Here is a 6,988-nt window from a genome sequence, read left to right as displayed (position 1 = left end):
TGTTACATTGTGTGAGAGATTATTTGTTCTAAGTGTGAATGACTGCTCCAAGTGAGAGTGTTACATGTGAAATTGAACACCACAGTAGGCTATGTGCCAATGTAGTTTTCAATAAAAAAAAAAAAACATTTGCACAAAGCAAGCCAATCCACCTTTCCATGTTGATAAGAGCATTAAAATGAGAAAAAAAAAATAATGGGACAAAAATCAAGAAATCAAGGGACATTTAGAATGGATAAAAATGTGTGATTAACTGCGAGTTAACTAGGACAATGCGATTAAATATTTTAATCGTTTGACAGCACTAATAAAAATAAAAAAGGACTTTTAGGCTTTTACCCAGTTTTAGCATTTATAATAACAGTTATTTTGCTGCAATGTACCCCACTGGGAGTAAGTGTATAGGTCAGTGTCTTTATAGCAAACATTTCAGAGAGGACTGGACCAAAGCAGATTATTTTAATCAACATAGAAAAGCCATTCTGGCTGTCTTATGTAAAAGAGCTGCGGGGCTGTCCTAACTTGTTGGGAGTTGCAAGCAGGTGGGGAACGACAGGACAGAAAGTTTTACATACTCCTCAAATGTTGAAATAAAGAACGCTACATTTAAAATAAAATCAAGCTTCCATAAAGATATTGAATGGATTTAAGTTTTGTTTTGTTTTTTTACTGATAATGTCTGGGATAATCCTTTTATATACAAAACTGTGCATGCTTCTCAAAATCTTTGCATATTACACTGAATTTAAGAAAAACTAAATATAATACTTTAAGACAATACAGCCACAACATGGAACATGATTATTTAAAAGACATATTGGTTATGCATGTATGGTCCTTGTGGTCCGTTGGCTTGGGTGCAGTGGTGGAATGTAACCAAGTAAATTTACTCAAGTACAGCACTGCAAATTTGAGGTACTTGTACTTTACTTGAGTATTTTCTTTTCATGCCACTATCTACTTGTACGCTGCTACATTTCAGAGAGAAAGACTGTACTTTTTTCTTCACTACAATAATCGGACAGCTTTTTGCACACAAAAAAATGTATGTGTGTTTATAAAATACAAGGTTATATTATAATTAAACTAGCCAACATTATATTGGCCTACTAGTCACGCTGAAATGATTAGCTGGTTAAACACACAACTGGATTGTTCTCTGCATAGAACCTTTTTACTTTTATTCCTTTAAGTGCATTTTCCTGTTGATACTTTTACTTAAGTCACATTTTCAATTCAGGATTTTTACTTGTAACAGACTATTTACAATGTGGCATTAGTACTTTTACTTAAGTAAAAGATCAGAATACTTCCACCACTACTTGGGTGCACAGGGCGATTGGATGGTCCTGGACCATAAAAAGCATACCAACATCAGTGCGAAAGCATTGTCCTAATTATTTGGGCTGCAAACACACTATGTTTCGCCTTCATCTGTATGCAAGTGATGCTTATTACTACAGACCTAAACTTCAAATGAAAGGACCAAATCTCTCTCCTTGTAATCTACAGCCTGTGCCATTGATCAGCCCAAACACAGCCTTGCCTGTTGTTGCAGGCTGTAACACCCATGTCACATTCCTGGAAAGAGGCCTGTTAGATTCATTACCCTACGTTCCCGGCTCCTCCTGACCCCCGTCTGGCATTTCTGGCAAATGTAGGGAATAGCACTGAGGACAGGACAGGATATGATACGACAGGTCATGAGAGGACAGGACCAGGCGCTGTATTTTGAACACAGACCTGCAGTGCTACATGTCTTGCTCTGCTGCAGACTGGTGTTCTATGTATTGTATAAAGATGTCAGGCAACAATAATCCATCTACACTTTACTGAAAATAAAACAATGGAGGTCAACAAAAAGTATCAAAATTTAAGATAACACAAACTGCTGTATGAAAAACGGTGTTCTTGCTCATCCAATCTCCAATCTTGGTGAGTAATGACACACAAGAAGTCAAACTTTTGCTGTTTCACATGGAGGTGTGGCTCCAGATGAGAGATAACAAACCACAGTCCCACCCTCTCTGGCAAAGCAGGCAGGAGGATTCAAGGTCTGCAATGGGGAAGGGGTTTCTTAGGAGGAAACGTTGCCTCAGAAATTAAAATTCCCAACATCTGTAGTTCTGTTCTTCTTTCCTGCTTCGTTTCTTGCTTGACATCAAATCCACCGAGGGAAAACCTGGCTGGTGCGAACAGCAGCTGTCTTGGATCACAAGTACCAACTGAGGAAGTTATTAAATACTCTTATTCTGTTTTGAGGGGAAGTACATGAAAGCATAGGACAAGCGTTCTCATCCATATTCCCTGGACAGTATAAAAAAATACATCATTTCATAACCAATGCAAACAAGAACAAAGACAAAAAGCACAAAGTACTGGGGCTGATGTGAGTAAGAGAGCGGTGTCATGACAACTGAGGAACATTGTTCAATATTGTTGCTTGCAGGTGTATCATAGCAGTTCTTATCTTCACTGGATTACATTTGGCAGTGAAGACCAAATTCCAGTACTTTGATAAAACTACCGGGGAGTGAGAAAGCAGTCATCTGTGTGACTAAAGAATGGGAGTTGCATGCCGGAAAACTGATAGGGTAGACAAGGTACTTGCCAACTCTCTCCACTGTATAGGCTGTTAATGGTGTACTGAGAAAAACAAACAAATGGTAGATGCCCAATAGGTATTTTTCTGATTTTTATTGAGTAAACAGAACCCTCCCCCCCACCCACAAACACACACATGCTAACACACGTGCAGACTACTGATACATGCATATTATATAATATGCCTGTGGATGCTGTGTGTGCACAGTATCCACAGGCTGTGAACATGCTCAAACAATCCTTGCATGTCAGACTCAGGGAGATTTAATTTACTTGTCATTGTTGTTGCTCCAGGCATTTCAATTTACGGTGTACTAATAGCTCCTCTTCAATTCGACTATACTTAACTTAGATTAACATAAATATGTTACAGATAATGTGATTTTCAAGGTCTTATTTGATAAGACAACAGATGTCCTGGATGGTTGGTCTCAGCTGAGTGTCAGTATTAACCACCAGATGCATTCTAAGCACAGTCCACTCTCTGTTAAGGCAGAGTCAAGCTAAGTGCACAGCTTCAACTTTCACTAAACATTCACAAAGGATGAATACGTGACATCATTTCTAGTTTTGTAGCAATTTTGCAACTTTACACAGCCAGCCAAAAAAAACGAAAGGCTGCTTCCATGGCATTTTAGTCTTAGAGACAATGGAATGTAAATGCTCACATTTACAACATAGTTTGGCTGACCTGTGAACTACACATCTAGCTTCGCTTTGGACAAAAGCATCAGCCAAATGAATGCAAGTAATGCAATATCAGGGACTATATAAATTCTCTGAATAAAGCAAAGGGTTAAAAAGTTCTCCTTGTGCAAGTCCATGACTGCTGCTAAACGTATGTGGTTTACTTCTAAGCAAATTTGTTTCAGATGCAATGAGAGCTGAATAATCTGCAGCCATATTGCAACTTAAACAGACTAAACTAAACACCCAACGTGGCAGCTAGACGGTGTAGCACCACTAACCTATTTCCAGACGCTGTGTTGTATACTGTTTACAGACTCACATATTAACATAAGGAAACAGAAACTGCATCAGTTCACATAAGCAACATACACATTTTTTATGTGCAAAAGTACACTAAAACACCGTTTACTTCTAAAAGCTTTTTCTGTAATGAAAACACTGAACGCTCATATGAATAATGTTTACTAAACAAAGACACCAGCGTTGTACTCAATATAAATCACCCAGGCATTTAGATAAGCATCGCTCCAATATTTATGGTAGAAAGACACAACCAGACAATGGCTGCTGCTTACTTAAGTTAAAGAAAATTGACATACTAGAAAAGGGGAGACCATCAGACAGAAACTCACAACTCAACTTAATAAAACAGTTCTCGTTTCAGCTTTACCTAGTGAGATATCATCCTGAATTTACAAATCACCTGCCTTTCAGCCCAATTACTGCTGACAGATTAATGTGGCCTTCCATTTATACCACATCTAATGGCTGCAACATCCAAGTATTGCCATTGTACTCGGCTATGAATAAAGCCCTGCAGGGCATCATCCACATCGTCAACCTGGCGTGCATATAACCCTTTATCCTGGGACTGCAAACAGTGATACTAACAGTGATTCTTTGTGGCCAAGGGTGCTTTTCAGCCAATGTCATTCCTTTCCGAGCATTATTTTTAATCGTGTACTCAATATCATCAGCAACATCTCTTTCCAAAGACCCCCTATTAACTATGGAACATCTACAGTTTTCAATGTTGAACACCCTTTTCATTGGGACTTTTTCTTTTGTATAAAGTAGTTTCAACAACAACAAAAAACAGATTTTTATTTTTGCTATGAGTGAACCGACCCTTTAGGAAAAAAAGGCAGACTCCACCTGACTTTTTGTTAATTTTAGTTGGGTTCTAGTTGTCAAAAATGACTTTTCCAGCTGCATCTCGCCTTCAGACCCCGGGTCTGCTCATCATCTTCAACTGGATGCTAGCCGTCCCTGTGACGTCAGCCAGTTGTTTCTAGAAATTCCCAACACTTGAGCTCTTTTGGGTCCGTGAATGTCCTTGCAGCCTGTGAAGTAGGCTACATGTGCAGACGTTTATGTTCTCTGCGCCAACATTTAACACCTCGTACACCGTCTACTTCAAACTGTGCGTAGGCTAATAAACAACGAGATGCTCCGCCACAAAGTTCGCGCAAAGTTTCAAAACTTTCTCCCCTTTCCTTGCTTAACATTGTAACACGACTGCTTCGCGGAGTCTTGCAATGTAACAAACATGTCGGAAATAAATACAGACCTAACGAAACAAACGAGTCGTTGTTACTCTACCTTCTCGGTACCTCAAGGTTTGAAGTGTCTGGTATCACGAAAAAACCTGTTGGACCCAGTTATTGACAACCATCCCAGCATGTTCGGTAGGCACGCGAGTAAAACGACCAGCCCCTTCCAATGATGTAAAGAAGGGATAAGATACAATATTTAACGTTATCTTACCTTTATTCTCTAAGGTCGTATAGAGTAACGTCACACTTCTTTGGTATGTGGACGCAATTATACCTGGCACCCCGGGGTTACGAGTAGCACAGAGAGGGGTAGCTACAGAGAGTCGCTGCCACGTACAGAACCTCCCGGAGGGTTGACCTTAATACTGAGAATAGACGCGCAAGGACATTCTTTTTTCGAGTGTTGTTGTGTTGCCCTCACGAACGTCTCGTAAAATCAGATTTCTGAGCTTTTTTACACAGTAGGGGGTTAGAGTTATATTAGGTTTGGGCTGTGCTGTAATTAAGAATTCACAATAATAGAATACCAGACCCATTAAAGTTTTACAAGCCAGGGGTGAAATGAGTAGGTTACTCGCAACCTTTAAAGATGCCACAGTGTAAAAATAGTCGATTAAAAGTAATTCATTCAAAATGTTACTTAAGCAAAAGTAGGCCTACAGCATTAAACTATTGGAAGAAGTATCAAAAATAAAAGTTCTCATTTCACAGAATTACCCCTTTCAGAGTGTAAAGCTATATTACATAGGTTATCTAACAGAAAACAAAGGATTGGTAAGAGGACATTCATACGCATTGGCGCACATACAGTTCAATTAGAGTTCAATTCCATCTTTTATGATAATTACGGTAATGCAATCCGTCACGTTTACAGTTTGGATCTGGCCTTGTTCTCTGGATGTGTTCAACACCATCTGGAGAAAAAAAACATTTGAACAAGGTTTTTCAATTATCTCCTGGAAGTTTCTGTGTTATGTGCCTGTGCCTCACCTGTCTCTGATGTTTCTGTATTATGTGCGAGTGGGACCATGATAGGAGTTTATTAACACCGAATAAGATTGAGGACACCGTAATTAAAGTTAGTAGGGATTGTAAGGAGATCAAATCCTTTTGCTTTGGAAAATTAATTCACTATACGTGGTATGTCGCGCATCTGATGAAACACTTTGTAAACGCAGCACGTATAGGCCTAGTATAATTTCAACAGCAAGTAACATATAGCACATTTTGTCTGATAATATTGGGGAAAACAGCAGTATAGTTTGTTTTCTTTGGAAGAAAAAATACTTTTTTCATCAGGGGAAGATTGCCATTATTAGATTATGTTGGTATAAACATATTAGCGCACATTTTTGACACATTGTACTATACTATGTATGTATTCGAGATTTTAAAATATTTTTAAAAAACTGTAGTGTATGCCTACTATTATAATGCAGGCCTACAAAGGTAATTTATGTGATTTCCGATTATGTAATCCATAGAATACATTGCCGAAAATCTTGTGCACACCTGGAGTTTTACCAGCTGGTGTCGCTGTGGGTCAACTCAAGATAAACCAGCATTTATACAGAGAAGCACTATAGTAACACCATCTCTCTCTGATCTCCAATCTTTATATTTTTTGCACTTAAGCTGACCCTTCAATAATGTCAAGTTACAATCACTTTCTTACAATCCATTTCTCAGAGAGCCTGAATGTTCTTGCTTCATCTCTACAACATCTCTACTACATCTTTACTCATCAGGAGAGGAAGACAATTTTTGAGTTTGAAAAGACACTGCTAATAAGTTGTACATGTAGGCACACAAATATGCCGTTAGATTTATTTAACCACAAAGTCTCACATTATAGATATTGTAAGCTACTAATTCTGTTCGGGATCCCAGCTGTGAAACATGGTTGGATACAATGTATTTTTATTTGCTCTAAATCTGTGATATGTAGCACCAATCCTCCCAAATCCCATATAAGTATATTTGGATCTATCTAACTAACAAACTAACTAACTAACTAACTAACTAACTAACATGAAATACATTTAGTTCATGTTGTCATGTATTAAACAGTATATATTGTAATAGTTGCCCCATGGATTACAAATTACATGGAAGAAACGTGAGACTGAAAAGAAAAT

Source organism: Etheostoma spectabile, chromosome 13, assembly GCF_008692095.1.
Source record: "Etheostoma spectabile isolate EspeVRDwgs_2016 chromosome 13, UIUC_Espe_1.0, whole genome shotgun sequence".
NCBI classification, from domain to species: domain Eukaryota; kingdom Metazoa; phylum Chordata; class Actinopteri; order Perciformes; family Percidae; genus Etheostoma; species Etheostoma spectabile.
Note: the sequence above shows the minus strand (reverse complement) of the source record.